Source organism: Lathyrus oleraceus, chromosome 1 (assembly GCF_024323335.1).
Source record: "Lathyrus oleraceus cultivar Zhongwan6 chromosome 1, CAAS_Psat_ZW6_1.0, whole genome shotgun sequence".
NCBI classification, from domain to species: domain Eukaryota; kingdom Viridiplantae; phylum Streptophyta; class Magnoliopsida; order Fabales; family Fabaceae; genus Lathyrus; species Lathyrus oleraceus.
In genome coordinates this window covers 203645184-203666065 of record NC_066579.1, presented here as the reverse complement: position 1 = coordinate 203666065, position 20882 = coordinate 203645184, and positions in this window count along the sequence as shown.

Sequence of the window (20882 nt, the reverse complement as noted above, 5' to 3'; positions counted from 1 at the left end):
TACATGATCAATGGTCTTCCTTCAACAAGGGGAGACAAAATTGGAGGTTCAAGCAAATATTCCTTGATACTATCAAATGCTTTCTGGCAGTCCTCGGTCCAATCACAAGACTGATCTTTCCGAAGAAGCTTGAGTATAGGCGCACATGTGGTAGTCATGTGGGAAATGAATCTGGAAATATAATTCAAGCGGCCGAGAAAACCTCTGACTTGCTTCTCAGTTTTGGGCGCAAGCATCTCTTGTATTGCTTTGACCTTGGCAAGATCAACTTCAAAATCCTTCTCGTTGATAATAAACCCAATAACTTACCAGAACGAACACCAAAAGTACACTTATTGGGATTCAAGCGGAGTTTATACTTCCTCAAATGCTGGAATAGCTTCAACAAATGCTCAACATGTTCCTCTTCATCAATTGATTTAGCAATCATGTCATCGACATAAACTTCAAAGTCTTTATGCATCATATCATGAAAAAGAGTAGGCATTGCTCTTTGGTAAGTAGCACCAGCCTTCTTTAAACCGAAAGGCGTCACTCTATAACAGAATGTTCCCCAGAGTGTAATGAATGTGGTCTTCTCCATATCTTCGGGTGCCATCTTGATTTGATTATATCCGGAAAATCCATCCATAAACGAAAAGACTTTGAATTTAGAAGTATTGTCTACCAACATATCAATGTGTGGCAGAGGGAAATCATCTTTCGGACTAGCTTTATTCAAATCTCGATAGTCAACACACATGTAGACTTTTCCATCTTTCTTTGGCACATGCACAATATTGGCCACCCATTGCGGATACTCAGCGGTTACAAGGAAACCGACATCAATCTGCTTCTGAACTTCCTCTTTGATCTTCACAGCCGTATCAGGATGCGTTCTTCTCAACTTCTGCTTGAATGGAGGGAATTATGGCTTCAACGGCAATCTATGCTCCACAATCTCAGAATCCAACCCAGGCATGTCTGGAAAGGACGAAGTAAACACATCTGAATATTCTCGAAGAAGATCAATCAACCCCTTCTTAGCATCTGGACACAGTCGAGACCCAATCTTGACTTCCTTCACATCATCTTCGGAACCCAAGTTGACTAGCTCAATCTGCTCTTCAAACGGCTGAATAATCTTTTCATCTTGTTCAAGAAGACGAGATAATTCATCACTCACTTCTACATCACTTTCCTCCTCGGCCTCAAACACAGGGAATTCAAAATTTGGAGAAGGAGAAGGATCATTGTATTCAATGGGGTTAGGAACCAACCTGCATAATGATTTGATATTTTGATTTTAGAGAAGTGAATTTGTGACCAAATATTATGCAGATGGACAATTATATTGTTTATTTAAGTTTTTTTGGTGATTAGCATTTTCAGAATAAAGCAAAAAGTAAAAATAAACATCAAAGATGTGGATGAATAGAATTAATTTTATTGATGATCAAATTAAAATGCCCAAACAATGTTCACTTCTCCCTTAGGCATAGGAGAAGGATTTTCAAAATATAAAAGCAATTACTTAGATCGATGCAAAATAACAGGAATATCAACGGCAATCCAATTGTTGCATGTCTTTCCATGCGTTACAAAGTTGGTGCAGTCTTCCTCTTTGCTATCCTCTAGCACATAAGCTAAGTGTTGTTCATTACCATGAATGCCCCCACTGATCAACAGGACCTTCTTCAACAATCTTCTGGGCATCTTTCAACGAGGACATAGGTGCCCCAACTCTCTTCTCAGTAGCAATAGATAAGGCTTGGAACGGAGTTCCAACCTCATCCTCAGCTTCCACATATGAGAAAGATGACAGATGGCTAACCAACAGTGCCTTCTCTCCTCCCACAATCACTAGCGTGCCATTCTTGACAAATTTGAGTTTCTGGTGCAGAGTGGAGGTAACATCCCCTGCCTCATGAATCCACGACCTTCCCAATAAGCAACTGTAGGCCGGGTGGATATCCATTACTTGAAAAGTAATCTGAAAATCACTCGGACCTATTTTGACTGGAAGGTCCACTTCACCAATTACCATTTTGCGCGAGCCATCAAAGGGTTTGACAATTACCCCACTATATCTCATGGGAGCTCCTTGGTAAGACAACTTTGACAAAGTTGACTTAGGAAGCACATTGAGTGACGAACCGGTGTCAACAAGTACATTTGACAAAGCATCTTCCTTACAGTTCATTGAAATATGAAAAGCCAGATTATGATTTCTTCCTTCCTCAGGGAGTTCTTCGTCACAGAAGCTCAAATTATTACACGAAGTGATGTTAGCCACAATGTGATCAAACTGATCCACAGTAACATCTTGCTCTACATACGCTTGTTCAAGAACTCTCTGTAGTGCTTCTTTGTGTGCTTCAGAATTCAAAAGCAGAGACAACACTGAGATTTTTGAGGGGGTCTGGAGCAGCTGCTTAACCACATTAAATTCACTCCTTTTTATCAGTCGGAGTACCTCATCATCATCGTTGGCTTTCAAGTTGCTGGATTCACCAGACTTATCCTTTGAACAACCAACTGGATCTACATTAGGTACCTCCACTCTTTTACCAACAATCGTGTCCTCTGGGACCACCGGCTCAAATACTCGACCACTGCGGGTCACCTTCGTAACATCAACAATGCTCACCACTGAACTAGTCGTAGGTAACGAGACCTCTTGACCATTCTTCAACATTGTAGCATTATACTCATACGGTATAGCCTTATCAGATGCATACGAGACTGGGCCTGCTAACCGAATTACCAACGACGATACTGATCTTTGACTGTCATTCTTGTTATTGCTGCTATCATACTGAATTACCAAACGCTCTTGTTGCTTGAAAACGGGCACTATGACATTGACATCGTCATCTACATGACGAGATTGACAGATTTGGATCATGCCTTCATCCATCAGACGCTGGATGTCCCTTTTCACTGCAACACAACCCCTTGGGTTCACGCTACAAACAACACAACCATCATGGTCACGTTCACAATCACTCACCATACAAATGTCCTTGTGTATCTGTACCAAGGCTCCACGGATAAAACGCACATCAAAAACTTTGTACTCGCCGGGACAACCATCCACCATATTGACTGAAGAGTTCCCATGAGCGGGCAAAGGGTTTGCTTTCACATTCGGCACGCGGTCCTCAAAGGACACCATACCACTCTTCATGAGATTTTGAACCTCATACTTCAACGGATAGCAGTTTTCAATATCATGCCCAGGTGCACCCTGATGAAAATCACAGTGAAGCTCGGGTTTATACCACCAGGGAAGTGGTTCTGGGATTTGCGGTGGGTTCCTCGGTTGAATCAAGTTCTTGAGAACCAAGGATAGATACAACTCTGCATACGACATAGGAATCGGGTCAAAAGAGACCTTCTTCCTCTCAAAATTCTGCTAATGATGACGATTGTTGACATTGTTGTTGTAGGTGTTCGTTCTTTGTTGCGGTTGTTGTTGTTGACGTTGATGTTGTTGTTGTGGTTGTTGTTGAATTGGTGTTGCTTACTAATTAGAAAATACCGGAATAACGGAAGATACTTTATGATGATGATGTTGATGGGGTGGTGGATTTCTTCTGATCTGAGGCCTCATCTGCCTCCCACTGGAAATTGCATTTGTTTCACTGTCCTTCTTCTTGCTGAAACCACTGCCATACCTCTTACTCGTTGATGCCTCATCTCTTGACAAACGTCCCTCTCAGACTCCTTCCTCAAGCCTCATCCCCATGTTTACCATTTCGGTAAAGTCACTGGGGGCACTGGCGATCATACGTTCATAATAAAATGAACTCAGGGTTTTCAAGAAGATCTTTGTCATCTCTTTCTCCTCCAAAGGAGGAGTGATCTGGGCAGCCAACTCCCTCCATCTCTGCGTATATTCCTTGAATGTCTCTTTGTACTTTTGAGACAAGGACCTCAATTGGTCTCTATCCGGCGCCATGTCCACGTTGTACTTATATTGCTTCACAAAAGCCTTTCCTAGGTCATTGAAAGTGTGGATGCTTGCACTATCTAACCCCATATACCAACGGAGTTCAGCACCTGTCAGGCTATCTTGGAAGTAGTGAATAAGCAATTGGTCATTATCTGTCTGAGTAGACATCTTGCGAGCATACATCACAAGATGACTGAGCGGACAAGAGTTCCCCTTATATTTTTCAAATTCAGGCACTTTGAATTTCACCGGGATTTTGACATTTGGCACCAGACATAATTCGACAGCACTCTTCCCAAACAGGTCTTTACCTCTCGACGTCTTCAATTCCCTGCGCAGCTCAAGAAACTGATCTTTCCTTTCGTCCATCTTCTCATAGACATTCGTACCCTCAGACGGCTCGGAATGATTGATGGTATCCTCTACGCGAGGTAAAGTGTGCACAGTTGGAGGTGGCACAAACATGACCAGGATAGATGCCGACATGGAAGAAAAGGTAGGCGCAAAGCCTTCTGGCCCAAAGTTGGGCGGCATTCCCCACGGGAATCCGGCAGGCAGGTTTGGCGTGAAGTGGGCGGTGGCAGCAGGTGTAGCGGTGTATTCGTCGCTCTATGGTCTATTGATTAAACCATAAGCAAAGCATACAAGGAATCGAGTCGCCGCCGCACTTTTATTTATCCAAAGGAATGGCTAAAAAGCGAACAAAAGCCTAAGAAGTTTTACACATAGAAAACTAATGAAAAGGTCAGAGATCTGGGTAAGGGGTTAATTACGCAATGGGAAGGTGTTAGGCACCCAAAACGTCCTAGGTACTCCTAGGGAGCCCTTTTCACACTTGTTGAAATGAAATGTTATCTGTTATGAAAATATTATTGTGCAAACATGGATTGAAGGGATGAGAAAAGAATATACAAGTTATTATTTTTGTGTTTGAACGGATGAACCCGTTGCCTACGTACCTTTGCATGGAAGGTAAGGATCAAAACGCCGTAGTTCGGCTAAAAGATTTCCAAAATATGAGTGGATTCATTTTAAAACAAAAGCCCTAAGGTCTTTCGTTATCCACGGGAGAAAACTCAACCTTATACAAATAACGAGTCCACCATGTGAGAAAAGCTTCAACTTGCTAGTGAGGGGTTAACCCTATAATAAGCAAAGAAGTCTTACAATTCAATCACTAAGGACAAGAAGGTGAGATTAACATCAACCAACTAGGATAAATCAAACCTATGGCTAATGGATGAAAACTTAACAAGAATGGACAAAGCCACAAAACAATTGAATGAGTTGGATTAACCAATCAGGATCTATTCACAAAAGATGGTCAAAGTATGATTAGAATTCAATTCAAAGAAGTATTATGAAATGGAGTTTGAAAAATCAAAGGCCTAAAGCCTAGGTTTCTAATTTGAAAAGAGATGAAAATGTTTGCACAATATTTTCAGGTTGAGATTAGCATGCAAATGGAGGTTTAAAGAAGCAAAAGGATGGGAGGTGAGGGAGTGTAAAACTTCTTAGGTGTTCACCTCTTGAAATCATATGTAGATGATTCAAGTGTGTCCTTTGGAATAGGCAACAATGCAAGTAAGCAAATGAACAAAGCAAGGTGATACCGGATACCAATCAATGGACTTACACCAATCTCACAAACAAACATGGATATCGGATACCAATCAATGGATTTAAACCAATCTCCTAAAACAAAAACAATGATACCAGATGCCAATCAGTGGACTTATACCAGTCTCACAAACAAACATGGATACCAGATACCAATCAATGGATTTACACCAATCTCCTAAAACAAAAACAATGATACCAGATGCCAATCAATGGACTTATACCAGTCTCACAAACAAACATGGATACCGGATACCAAACAATGGATTTACACCAATCTCCTAAAACAAAAACAATGATACCAGATGCCAATCAATGGACTTATACCAGTCTCACACCATATCATAGGAACAACTGCCAAGTAATGGATTTATGCTTGTCTCCTCCATGGACAAAGCCAAAATGCTATAAAGCAAAGTTTATGAAATGATATACAAATGATGATGATAAATGCACTAAGGCACACTCAAGTAGATATGCACAGATGAATCAAGTAAGCAGACAATCAAGTCAATTAGCACACACTATATACAATCAATTAGGCTCAAGCAAGGTTAGACTTTAAAGTCTACTGGAATGGGGTAAGTTGTGCTCTTAACCTTAACATTGAGAGTTAAGGTGAAGCAGATGAAATGGAGATGAGGGGTGTGCCTCATAGCTTCTATCCCTGGTCAGGGAGAGCTTTGAATAATAGAATGTGTGGGAGTTCAGAAAGTTGGAACTCTTCTCCACAAATGAATGACTCTATAGATCTTGGGTTAATATCCACAATGCATCAACATGTTATGTGAGCAAAGGGATGACACACTGAATAGTAGGAGATGGACTACACATCTCTTTTATCTACCAATTGCCTCATATGAGGACTTTTCCTGCTTGGCACAAAGAGTAAACAATCACAAGCATTGCCTCTTAAGGAGGACTTCAGACAGGTGCCTGACCACATAACAGGCCAGGTCTTCCAAACTACATGAAGAAGAAAGGTTTCAAATAATCTTGAGAAAATTCATGGATGAACAGAACATACAACATGATCAACACACCAAAACTTAGAGCAATTGGACATGATTAGGCATGGTAATCAAATTGTATAAGGCAAGGCAATCAAAACAAGCTCAAATATGACACCAAATGACACATCAACTTAGCACAAGCCTAAAACAGAAATGAAACATGATAAAAACCTCAAATCAAAGCCAAAACAATCTTCAACATGTCTAGAAACAATGTGTAAAATTTCACATCCATTGGATAAATCACAAGCATTTCATGATCAAATGAAAGCCAAGACTATTCAAAAGCTCACAAATGACTATCCAGAAAGAAAAATCTCAATCAAATCAGAAATCAATCCAAAAATTCCAAGAAAAATCATGAACATTTACAACATCCACATGAACCATCATACAAAAAATCACATCAATTGGAATTCATTTGGCATGGCAAATCAATTAATCAAGTTGGAAAAGCAAAGGTGTGACACAAATTGTCACACCTACATTCACATGATCATAAAATAGAAACCACAAATGGTAAAAAGGCAAACTCAACACCAAAATGTCCAGCCCAGAGTCTTGTTTCAACATGTCAAAATTCATAGGCATTGGATTAAAACTCAGCATTTCCCAAAAGATATGGCAAGAAAGGTACAAAAGGCATACATGTTAACAAACCCTAGGGCAAAATAAAAACCAGCCAAGCACAATTCATGAAAAAATAACCAAAAAATACTAGACAGAAAATGTGACATAACACAAAAACCCTCATATTTTTTGGAGCTATTTTCAATTTAACATGAATTTTAGAAGATGGATAAAACTTAAAAAAAAGTATGAGAAGCATGTACATGAATATGGAGGGAAAACAAATAATAGCATGGCATTTTGAATTTTGACACAACCAGGAATCGAATGGGGAAACATTTTGAAAAGAGGCGTGCTCAGGCTGAAACGCAGCCGTTTTGGTGTAAACCCTAAACATGTGCATGCATAATCCGCAGGAAATCATATGAACACGCAAGTAAATTCGCAGGTATGGTATGAAGGTCATAGCGAAATCCGCAGGAAATATGCAGGTAGCGATGAACACGATGAAGATCTTCAAGATCTTCATCCACAATTTTTCCAGAAAATTTCAACATGTCCAGAAACAGCAAGTGAGCATATCATTGTGAAGATCATTCAACATACATTCACAATCCATAATCATTTCAACATAAAGCATAACAACAAGCACGAATCGAAGAGATTAAAAATCATCAACCAAACTTTAATCAATCATATCTCATTCAATTTAGCATGGATTTCAATGATTTAAAGCTCAATCTACTCAGCAATGAAAGATCTACAACAATCACACAATAATTTTAAGAATCAAAGAGATCGATTTGGAACCTTGCTGAAGATGCAGAACTGGAATTGATGACTTTAGGCCTTGCAATGCTCAAACAGATCCTCTAGAGCACTTTTATGGATGAATGGATGAAGACTTGAGGTCCAGATGTGCACGATTCTTCCAGAAATTGGATCTGCCATTGATGTTTCAAAGCTTCAAGAATGCTTCAACCTTGCTCGAATTCCACTGGATATTCCTTCAACCTTACTCAAATGTGCATCCAGATGATGAATTGATCAAGAAAATGCAATGGTGTTTGAAGAAATTGAGAGAACAAAGTGAGAGAAAATTTGTGAAGAAATTCTAGATCTGAAAATTGTGATGTTGTTAGCAGAAAATCTGTTAGGGTTTGTCTTATATACTCCCTCCTAATCATGTTCTTAATCATACTTAAGCTCATGGCAATTGGATTAGTGAAAACAAGGTGCAAATGCAAAATGGCCATTTCACCCTATGCATGAACATCATGGTGAACAGTGCACGTGATTCACTTGATTTTCACTTAAAATTATGTTTTGGAGCTATTGGCAATGATAGAATGCTCAAACAATTAGCCAATTTTAAACTTTGAATATTCCCTCCAAAAATCAAGTGAAATATCAAATGTTCATGTGATCATAATTCATGAAATGCAATGCATGATTTGGATAGTAGAAGTCAAGAGAAGAATGTACAAAAAAAAGCCACTTGAATTGGAGCTTTGGTTGAGAAGTTATGCACTTTTGAATCTCCATGTACACCTTGCCATGTTTTGATCATATCTCCTCAACCACACATGAGAAATGGATGATCTTGGACTTTTTGGAAATGGGAGAGAAATATCTACAACTTTTATGTTCAACAAAATTTCATTTGAAGCTTTCTTGATGATGTAATTTGAAGTTGAAGTTGGATGAAAACCTTTCCATTTTTGGCAATTTTGAATTATAGGTCACTTTCTATTTTTGGAAAGATTTGACCTGACTTTATTTTCTTCAATGTTGATGTTTGAAATGTCAAATGAGACTTGTTTGAACATGAATGAAGTATTTCTAATCACTTCCCACCTCCAAATCCACAGTTGACTTGATAGTTGACTGGCTAGGGTTTCAGTTGACTGAAGAATGCCTTGATGAGATTCAAGCCTCTACCACTTGGGATTCTGATTCAAAATAACATCATAGCTCATATAAGCTCTTGTGAATGAATGTGGTGTCCAAATTCTCAAGAATGGCCACCATCTATTGCTCAATGACTGCCTTTGACTGCTTTGACTGTTGATTGCTTCATCTGCAAGTAACAAGGTTAGATGACATATTTTTGTACTTTTGGTTAGTAAACAAATGAAAAGCAATGATATACATATGCAAAACATGCTTGGTGATCAAGAAACACTCTCAAAAGGATAACCAACCCACAAGGAAGGAGGCAAGGTGCACAATGATCCTTGAGGCAATGATATGGTATGATATGATGCCATGGGGATCTTAGGGACAAAATTGGGATCTTACAGATGCCCCTATTTAAGGTCATTCTAGCCGGAGGAGTGAAGTTTAGAAATCTTCGTCTCGACACGGTAGAATGGGCTTAAATAACAGTAATGAGACAAATTTTGGTCCCTAAGAGACCTCATGGTGCAGATGTATGCATGCAAAAGAAACAAACTCTGTGGGGAATAGTGATCCACAAAGAAGAAAAGACAAATCCATCGGAGTAATATACTCACCAGGAACAGAGACTCTAACAGGACTCTCATGGGGATAAAAAAAAGAAAAAGAATGCGTGAGCATGACACGACTCTGAGTTAGGGGAAACTAGAATTATACACAGCGTGAGCAGGACACGACTGGACTAGAGACCTCACTGGGGAGTGAAGGACTCACACTAGGGAAAGGAAAGAATTCCAAAGGAAGACACATCCACTGGAAAGACTCAAGCTGACTCAAACTATCCACAAAGGATACCTCGGATAAAAATCCGGACTCGGACCAGGGAAAAGATCCATAAAGAATCTCCCTGCAGGGGAAAATGCATATATTGGGGAAAACGCCAATACAGCAAAAGGGTAAAATCACAACAGGAAACTCCACTGGAGAAGGTCTAACAAAGAGACTCTCCTGGAGAAGCAACAAAGAAAGAGGTGTTACCGGTATAAGGGTAACAAACTCAGGAAGAATGAATATCTAAGACCGGTATAAGGGTGAGAGATATCAATCAACCAAACATTTGAGAAAGACCTGAAAAAGGTACATCAACCCAGGAAAATCTGACTCCACAGGGGACCAAGGTCATAATAGGGAGCAGAAAGGAAGGAACACCAGGGATACCGGTTACTGGGTATATAATAGGTGACCGACCGAAGCGTGAATTGGTATATATGCCAAAACACTCACCATCCGAAAGGAGGGCTTGAAAAAGCAAATCGACTTACAGGATGGACATTCGAATCCACAACAGGAAAATGAATCTTACTCAACTGGGGACACAAACCCAAAGAGCGCATGAGATATAATATCCATTACCGTCAAAACGTGGATAGAATACTCGCATGAGATATATTATCTATTACCGTCAGAACGTAGACAATATACTCGCATGGAAGGAAGCACCAGGGATACCGGTTACTGGGTATATAATAGGTGACCTACCGAAAACGTGAATTGGTATATATGCCAAGACACTCATCATCCGGAAGGATGGATATTCGATTCTACAAAGAATACGAATCTTACTCTACTGGGGAAGATCAACAAAGGATTCCAACCAAAGAGTGAAAGAGATATATTATTCATTACCGTCAGAACGTGAATAATACACTCGAAAGGAAGAGACACCAAAGATATCGGTTACTGGGTATATAATAGGTGATCAACCAAAAAGAGAGACAATCGATACCACAACAACAGGGTAAACGAAAGACAACTCACAGGGGATAAATTGTAAGCATCCAGCAATTATCCAAGAAACAACAAATATTCGATTCCGCAAAGGAATAACGAACCTTACTCGACTGGGGAAACACAACAGGCTTCGACTGAAGAGTGCATGAGATATATTATCCATTACCGTCAGAACGTGGATAACATACTCGCATGGAAGATTATCCACAATCGGTTACTGGGTTAATAAAGGATAAATCGACCGAAAAGAAAGGCATCGGGATACCATACTAGGTATATAATGATGACCGATCAAAAGGAGCGACAATCATTACCAAGCAAACGAGTAAATGAAAGAAGACTCACCGAGGATGAATTGCATAAACAACAATTATCCACAAGGACTTGTTGGCGACTTCAAAGGGGATAATATTGCAGGCAAACAGCAATTATCCAAAAGAAGATTTGTTGGGGATACAATTGCTAGCAAAAGGCAATTATCCAGAAGCAAGGAGGAATATCAACATCGAATACTGGATGAAGATAACCACCAAGAGTAACCATCATCAGTTAGGATGAACAACAAGGTTAACTCTGCAAAGGGGAGAAATTAGGGTTTACGTCTACCGGATACGGGGTAGAAGACCAAAACTCTGGCTGAGGATAAAAATTGCTAGCATCCGGCAACTATCCACAAAAGCACAGACTCCGTTGGGAATAAAACCACAACAACGTAGGATTTACAACTACCGAAGACTGGGTAGAAGACCACAACTCTGATGAGGATAAAAAGATAGGGTTTACATCTACCGAACACGGGGTAGAAAACCACAACGTCCGCGTGGGAATGAAAGAATCATAATTCCGTACGGGAACAAAATAGGGTTTATAACAAACCACAGACTGCTGAAAAGCAGAAAAATAGGATTTACGACTACCGAATACTGGGTAGAAACCCAAATTGACTCTTGCCGAGGAATAAAAGGTATATAACCACAAATTCCGCCAAGAAGGCAAGAAACATAGGACTTACAACTACCGGTATAAGGGTAGAGGCCCAAACTCCGCTGGGGATAAAAGAATTATTGCCGGTTACTGGGTAATTCATTCATTTATTCCGCAGGGAAGCACAAGAAACAGCTGACAAATAATCAATTCGGGGTCGATCCGAAAAGACAGACTGAATCAAAACTCGTCCTATGAGGATATAACTCAATAGGAACATCCATCCCAATATATGTGTTGGGAGGAAACGGAAGAAACCGTCATCCACGAGGATATATCTCAGTGGGGAACTGCAGAAGGAAAGACAGACACTTTCTGCTTATGGGGCTGACTCTATATTGAGAGATTAAGCACCCGACATCTGCTTGGGAAGATCTATTGGAGATCTATATCACCCATAGCAGGAGACAACAAACAAGAGATATATGGCGAAAAATGCAACATGAATATCTGAATGTTTTATGAATATGCATGAATATGCGTAATTTATGTTTGATGAATGCTGACAAAACAGACATATCTAACACAAACAAGTTCAGGAATCAAACGTCTGGTACTTATACTTCCAGGGGAAAGTCCAATTGGAAAGCCAATCTGCTGGAGATCTTCAATGCTAAAAAGCAAAGCTCTGCGGGGAGGCAAAACAACCCCAAAGATATCACGAAATCTCTGAGTGATGGATCAACAACCAACCCAACTAGGGCACAGAAAGTCGCAACAAGCAAGAAACTGCCACAAAGACCAATCTGTTGAGAAAAAAGAGAAGTCCCGAGATTTCCGCAGAGGGATCCTCAGTATCAACTGAGAAACAAAAGTTCATTGCACAAGCGAGAACTGCTATGAAAGCAACTCCACATAACTCCGCTGGGGAACAACCCTCTGAGGGAGAACAGATCATCCATGTAGAATCTATTGCACAAGCAACTCTACCTAGGGAGAACACAAGTAGCCACTCCATCGGGGATACACCCACTGAAGGAAAAACAGATCACACAAGTAGATTCTGCAACAAGCCACTCTACTGAGGATCAAAAGCAATAAGGAAATCAACCCAATCTCTGGATGCTAGACCATCAACCGACCCTACTGGGGATCAAAAGAGATTTCAATAGGCAGAAACTGCCACAATCAACAACTCTGTCGAGAATACTAACTCTGGCGGGGACTCTGAGGGATAAAGGGGAATATCACCTATGCAACCACCATACCACAAATCTTACTGGCGTCACTGGGGAGTCCACTGGGGGAATCCACCTGGGATGAGGAGGAAAGCTGGGGATCAACCACCAAATGCTGAACCTTCCAAGAATAAACCCACAACTGCCGAGGAGGAAAATAAACACTGCTCTGCTGAAGGGATAAGAGGTGAAAACCTCAACAAGCACTCCGATGGGGAGATAGCATCAAATGCAGTATATCATATCAACAACCCTGGCGACAGTGCTGAGGAGAGAAGCAACAACTCCGCTGGCGACTGCACTAGGGAGAGTGATGGGGTACCGGGGTCTCAAACCACCTACTACCGAATCTTCCAAAGGAAAGCACCCATGCTGGGGAGAAAAACTGTTGGAGAGGACTATGAAGTCCTAACAACAAGCACTCTGCTTGGGGAACAACCCCAACAAAAGCTCTGCTTGGGGAACAACCCCAACAACAATCTGGAGAAAAAGGATACAACCATGCCAGGAATATGAACGAATGTCTTACCTGTTGGAAATCATGCCACCCTTGGGAGAGCACTGAGAAATTCTTAAGTATCCTTTCATCATTGTGAATGTTCACTTTGTTTAAAACAACAATTTGAAAATTTTATTTGTTTAAAACAATGAAATTTTATCAATTAAAACATGCAAAACATTTGTTGAATTGAAACAAATAAGAGTGCAAATAATTGGATAAAAGCTCAAATCGATTTGATGGAATGGTAGCCTGCAAATGGCAAGGCTCCATAGATCTGTACAAATTTGAAATCAGTGATATATATTGGAAGAGGGCTACATTGAACATAATGATCCTTTCTCTACCAATTTGAATCTCGATGTATTCGAAGCTTCAGTTGACGACGAATCGAGAATCCCTGATGAAAAGACAGTTGTGGAACAGAAAGTCTTGTCAGGACGCAGTTACTTGCCAAATCCCTAATTTTTGCCTAGATTACCCCAGGATGAGGTACTCAATCTAGCGGGATGCAAATATTCTCTTTTCAAGTCTCTAATTTTTGCCTGGATCACCCTTGCGGGTTCTCCACCGAGACGCTCATTTTTGCCTAAGCCGCCCTTTCGGGTTTTCAACTTAGCGAGCTATTCTGTTTTTCTTTTGCATACTTTTTTTCTCTTTTTTTTTTTTTTAGGCAAAGTATTTCTTGACTGCATCAGAATTCACAGGACGAGTGAAATCCTCCCCATCCATTGTTGTAAGCATCAAAGCACCGCCAGAAAAGGCTCTCTTAACAACATATGGACCCTCGTAGTTTGGAGTCCACTTGCCCTTGGAATCGGGCACGAAAGACAAGACTTTCTTGAGCACGAGGTCACCTTCTCGGAACACACGAGGCTTGACCTTCTTATCGAATGCTTTCTTCATTCTCTGCTGATATAACTGACCATGACACATGGCAGTCAATCTCTTCTCTTCAATCAAATTCAACTGGTCATAACGACTCTGAATCCATTCAGCATCAGTCAACTTGGCTTCCATCAAGACTCTCATTGATGGGATCTCCACCTCTACTGGGAGAACAGCCTCCATGCCGTAAACAAGAGAGAAAGGGGTTGCCCCTGTTGAAGTGCGTACCGATGTACGATAACCATGCAAAGCAAATGGCAGCATCTCATGCCAATCCTTGTACGTAACTGTCATTTTCTGGATAATCTTCTTGATATTCTTATTAGCAGCTTCAACAGCCCCATTCATCTTAGGTCTGTAAGGAGAGGAGTTATGGTGTGCAATCTTGAACTCAGCGTACAACTCATCCATCATCTTATTATTCAGATTAGATCCATTATCAGTAATGATCTTATCTGGCACACCATAACGGAAAATCAGCTGGTTCCTAATAAACCTCACGACCACCTGCCTGGTCACATTCGCATATGAAGCGGCTTCAACCCATTTGGTGAAGTAATCAATTGCTACGAGAATAAACCTGTGTCCATTGGACGCTTTCGGTTCAATCATGCCTATCATGTCGATTCCCCACATGGAGAAAGGCGATGGTGATGAAATCACATTCAGAAGTGTCGGAGGAATATGAACCTTATCCGCATAAATCTGACACTTGTGGCATTTCTTCACATATTTGCAGCAATCAGACTCCATTGTCAGCCAATAGTAGCCTGCTCTCAACATCTTTCTAGCCATGGCATGTCCATTGGAATGAGTACCAAATGGACCCTCATGGACCTCAGTCATCAACAGGTTTGCTTCGTGTCTATCCACGCATCTAAGCAAAACCATGTCAAAATTTCTCTTATACAGCACTTCACCACTGAGGTAGAAACTGCCTGATAACCTTCTCAAAGTTTTCCTATCTTTCACAGATGCCCCAGGCGGGTAGACCTGGTTCTGGAGGAAATTCTTGATATCAAAATACCAAGGCTTGTCATCATTCACTTCTTCAACTGCAAACACGTGAGCTGGTCTATCCAAGCGCATCACGGCAATGTTAGGAACTTCATTCCAATACTTGACCACAATCATGGAAGCAAGTGTAGCAAGAGCATCTGCCATCCGATTATCCTCTCGAGGAATATGATGAAAGTCAACTTCTGTAAAGAACGTTGAAATCCTTCTTGCATAATCTCTATACGGAATGAGACCAGGCTGATTCGTCTCCTACTCACCCTTGATCTGATTAACAACTAGGGCCGAATCACCATATACATCAAGATGCTTGATTCTCAAATCAATACACTCTTCCAGTCCCATAATACAGGCCTCATACTCATCCATATTATTCGTGCATTTGAAAGTTAGCCTTGCTGTAAACGGAATATGCGTGCCATGAGGAGTAATGATTACTGCCCCAATTCCATTTCCGTACTGATTCACAGTGCCATCAAACACCATCGTCCATCTGGAACCAGGTTCCGGACCTTCATCAAGTGTAGGCTCATCACAATCTTTCATTTTCAAATACAAAATCTCCTCATCTGGGAAGTCGTACTGAACAGACTGATGATCTTCAATCGGCTGGTGCGCTAAATGGTCAGCCAAGATACTACCTTTGATAGCTTTCTGAGCTCGATACTCGATATCATACTTAGACAATAACATTTGCCAACAGGCGATCCTCCAGGTTAGAGCAGGCTTCTCGAAAATATACTTGATTGGATCCATTCTGGATATCAACCAAGTAGTATGATTTATCATGTACTGGCGCAAACGCTTAGCAGCCCAAGCCAAAGCACAACACGTCTTCTCAAGCATAGAGTATCGAGACTCACAATCAGTAAACTTCTTACTGAGGTAGTAGATAGCAGATTCTTTCTTCCCTGATTCATCTTGCTGACCGAGTACACAACCCATCGAGTCTTCAAGAACACTCAGATACATGATCAGAGGTCTTCCTTCTACAGGCGGAGACAAGATCGGAGGTTCAGACAGATACTCTTTGATACTGTCGAAAGCTTTCTGGCAATCCTCGGTCCAATCATGAGACTGATCTTTCCGGAGGAGCTTGAATATCGGTGCACATGTGGCAGTCATGTGGGATATAAATCTGTAAATATAGTTCAAGCGACCAAGAAAACCTCGGACTTGCTTCTCAGTTTTGGGTGCAGGCATCTCTTGTATTGCTTTGACCTTGGCAGGATCAACTTCAATACCTCTTTCGCTGACAACAAAACCCAACAACTTGCCGGAACGGACTCCAAATGTACATTTGTTCGGATTCAGACAAAGTCTAAACTTCCTCAAACGCTGAAAAAGCTTCAACAAATGCTCAACATGTTCAACTTCCGTTCGGGACTTAGCAATCATATCATCAACATAGACCTCTATCTCCTTTTGCATCATATCATGAAACAAGGTAGTCATAGCTCGTTGATTCGTGGCTCCGGCATTCTTCAAACCGAAGGGCATCACTCGATAACAGAATGTTCCCCAAGGTGTGATGAATGTTGTCTTCTCCATAACCTCGGGTGCCATCTTGATTTGGTTATAACCGGAAAATCCGTCCATAAAGGAAAAGACTTTGAATTTAGCTGTATTGTCTACCAACATATCAATGTGTGGTAGAGGGAAATCATCTTTCGGACTAGCTTTATTCAAATCTCTGTAATCAACACACACACGGACTTTTCCGTCTTTCTTAGGCACAGGCACAATATTGGCCACCCATAGAGGATATGTAGAAGTCACCAGAAACCCCGCATCAATTTGCTTCTGAACTTCCTCTTTGATCTTCACAGCCATATCTGGATGAGTTCTTCTGAGCTTCTGCTTCACAGGCACGCACTCAGGCTTCAAAGGCAGGAAATGTTGCACAATATCTGTATCTAGACCTGGCATGTCTTCATACGACCAAGCAAAGATATCGGAATATTGTCGTAGCAAACTGATCAACCCCTTCTTGACAGACTCTTCAAGAAGTGCCTCAATCTTCACCATACGAACACAATCCTCAGACCCCAAGTTGACTGTTTCCAGATCTTCGAGATGCGGCTGAATGATCTTCTCTTCGTGCTCAAGGAGACGGGAAATCTCATCAGGAATCCCTTCAACATCATCTTCCTCTGCTTCAAATACAGGGAATTCAAAATTGGGAGATGGCGTTGGATCATTATGTTCAATGGGTTTTAGAATCAACCTGCATAATGATTTTGGTTAATGACAAACTTTAGAATTTAAACAAGCAAATCATTATGCAGATGAAAAGATTGCTTTTATTCTCGTTTTTAGGGTTTTTTTGTGATCATTGATTTCATGCAAAAGCAAAAAGTGAAAACAAATGGAAAAACAAATGTTTGACAATGCATTAATTAAATGAAAATATCATTGTATATATGCTGCCAACAATGTCATCACTTCTCCTTTTGGCATGGGAGAAGGGTTTTGAACAAATTGAACCATTACTCTGATCTATGAATGACTGTAGGAACATCTACAGCGACCCAATTGTGGCAGACACCACCAGGTATGATGAAGTTGCTCAAATCCTCTGCATCCTCTTCCAGAATAGCAGCAGCTTCTTCAGTCTGATCAGCATGGATGAAAGCTCCACTTTTGAACAACCCATGCTCGTTGAATGCCCCATAAGAATAGCCAATGCCAGCCCGGGACTTGTTGTCTTCAAGCTCAATCATCTTCCCCAAACCAGCAACTGCACCATATTCAATGGCCAATTTCGCATCACGGTAGGAAGCAAATGAAGGATACTTCTTCTCAATTGGCTCAGCAATAGATAAAGCTTGGAAAGGCGTTCCAACTTCATCCTCAACATCAATATAGGAGAAAGAAGACAAGTGGCTAACCAGGAGAGCCTTTTCTCCCCCTACCACAACCAGTTTCTTATTCTTGACGAATTTCAGCTTCTAGTGTAGGTGGATGTCACGGCGCCAGCCTCGTGGATCCATGGTCTACCAAGGAGACAGCTATAAGATGGGTGGATATCCATAACCTGGAAGGTAACTTGGAAATCACTTGGTCCAATCTTGATTGGGAGATCAACTTCCCCAATCACAGTCTTACGCGACCCATCAAAAGCCTTCACAACAACACCACTCTGCCTCATGGGAGGCCCCTGATACGACAATCGAGAGAGTGTGGTCTTTGGCAATACATTTAGGGATGACCCAGTGTCAACTAGCACGTTGGACATAGCGTCGGTCTTGCAATTCATGGAAATATGTAAAGCCATGTTGTGGTCTCTTCCCTCTTCAGGGAGATCAGCGTCACAGAAACTCAAAGTGTTGCAAACAGTGATGTTTGCAACTATACTGTCAAACTGTTCAATTGTGACATCATGATCAACATAAGCCAGGTCCAATACTTTCTGCAGAGCCTCCCTATGGGGTTCTGAATTCAGAAGCAAAGATAGCACGGAGATCTTGGACGTCGTTTGTAGAAGCTGGTCTACAACATTGTACTCACTCTTCTTGATGAGCTTCAGCATCTCATCACATTCTTCATTCACAGTGCCACTCGGGCCAACAGAAGAAGCAGGAGTCTTTTGTACAAAGGAGGGTTTGGCAACAGGTGCCGGATTCGGAACATTCACCGCAGTCCCAACCGGATGCTCAGCAGAATCAGAAGCAACATGAGGCTTCGGTGCAGAAAACACACGACCACTACGGGTCAACCCGCTCACGTCAGCAATATTAACCACGGAGGTTGAAGGCAATGGCACTTCTTTCCCATCTTTCACAGCAACGGGATTGTACCGGAAGGGGATAGCTCTATCCGAAGAATAAGGCACAGGGCCTGCAGGCTTGATTATCAGGGAAGGAGAGACCTTCGGCTTGCTACCATCATAACGGATGACAACAGGCTCAGGAAGCTTGAACACCGGAGAAATAACATTCACCTCTGGTTCGTCCTCATCAACATTTCGATTCTGAAGAATCTCTATAGTACCTTCATCCAACAGCTCTTGAAGCTCTCTTCGCACTTGGCGACAACCCAATCTATTGACGAAGCAAATGCGGCATCTGTCATGGTCATGCTCCATATGGCTGTACTGACACAGCAAACGATGCAACTCGACCAATGACTGCCGAATATGGCTCACATATTTGACTTTATACTTGCCGGGGCACCCCTGGACCATGTTCACTGATTTCCCATGCTCGGGCAATGGGTTCTTTGTAACATTGGGGCCTGAGTCCTCGAAGCTCAGAATACCGCATCGCATAAGGTCTTCAACCTTAGTCTTCAACGGATAGCAATTCTCAATGTTGTGTCCCGGAGCACCGGAATGATAAACACAGTGTTGATCGGGCTTGTACCACCACTGCGGGTTAGCAGGCACAGCCGGAGGATCCCTGGGAGTAACCAGCTTCCTCTCCAACAAGGAAGGATATAATTCAGCATATGACATAGGAATGGGATCGAAGCTGATCTTCTTCCTATCATAATTCAGATTGGCTTGGTTACTGGTACTGCCACGAGGCTGGTAAGCCTGTTGCTGTGGACGGTGTTGCTGTTGATACTGAGGTTGTTGCTGATGCTGATTAGGCTGCTGATACTGAGCATTATCTCTGAAGACAGGTGCTATATGAGCCACCTGGTGCTGATGACGCGCCGGCTTCCTCTTGACAGAGGGTCTTCTTGGTTTAGCATGGGATTGCACAGCATGTGCCTCCCCATCTTTCTTCTTAAACGCCCCATACCGTTTAGAAGAGCTCTCATCTTTAGCCAATCGTCCTTCACGGACTCCTTCCTCCAGACGCATCCCCATGTTCACCATCTCGGTGAAATCAGAGGGAGCACTCGCAACCATCCGCTCATAATAGAATGAGCTAAGAGTCTTCAAAAAGATCTTAGTCATTTCCTTCTCTTCCAGCGGAGGAGTAATCTGAGCTGCTAACTCTCGCCACCTCTGGGCGTACTCCTTAAATGTCTCCTTATCCTTCTGGGACATGGCCCTGAGTTGATCACGGTCAGGCGCCATATCAACATTATATTTGTATTGCTTGACGAAGGCCTCGCCAAGATCGTTGAAGGATCGGATGTTTGCACTATCAAGGCTCATATACCAGCGAAGAGCCGCACCGGACAAACTATCCTGGAAGTAATGAATCAAAAGCTGATCATTATCTGTTTGCGTAGACATTTTCCTGGCATACATGACCAGGTGAGCGAGAGGGCAGGTGTTCCCTTTGTATTTTTCAAAGTCAGGCACTTTGAACTTGATTGGAATCTTCACACCGGGAACAAGGCAAAGTTCAGCAGCCGACTTGCCAAACAGATCTTTCCCTCGGAGGGTCTTCAATTCCTTACGCAGCTCAAGGAATTGGTCATTCATCGCATCCATCTTTTCATTGACATCTGGGCCCTCAGACGGCTCAGAATGATAGATGGTGTCGTCTACCCTGGGAATGGTATGTACGACAGGAGGAGCAGCAGCA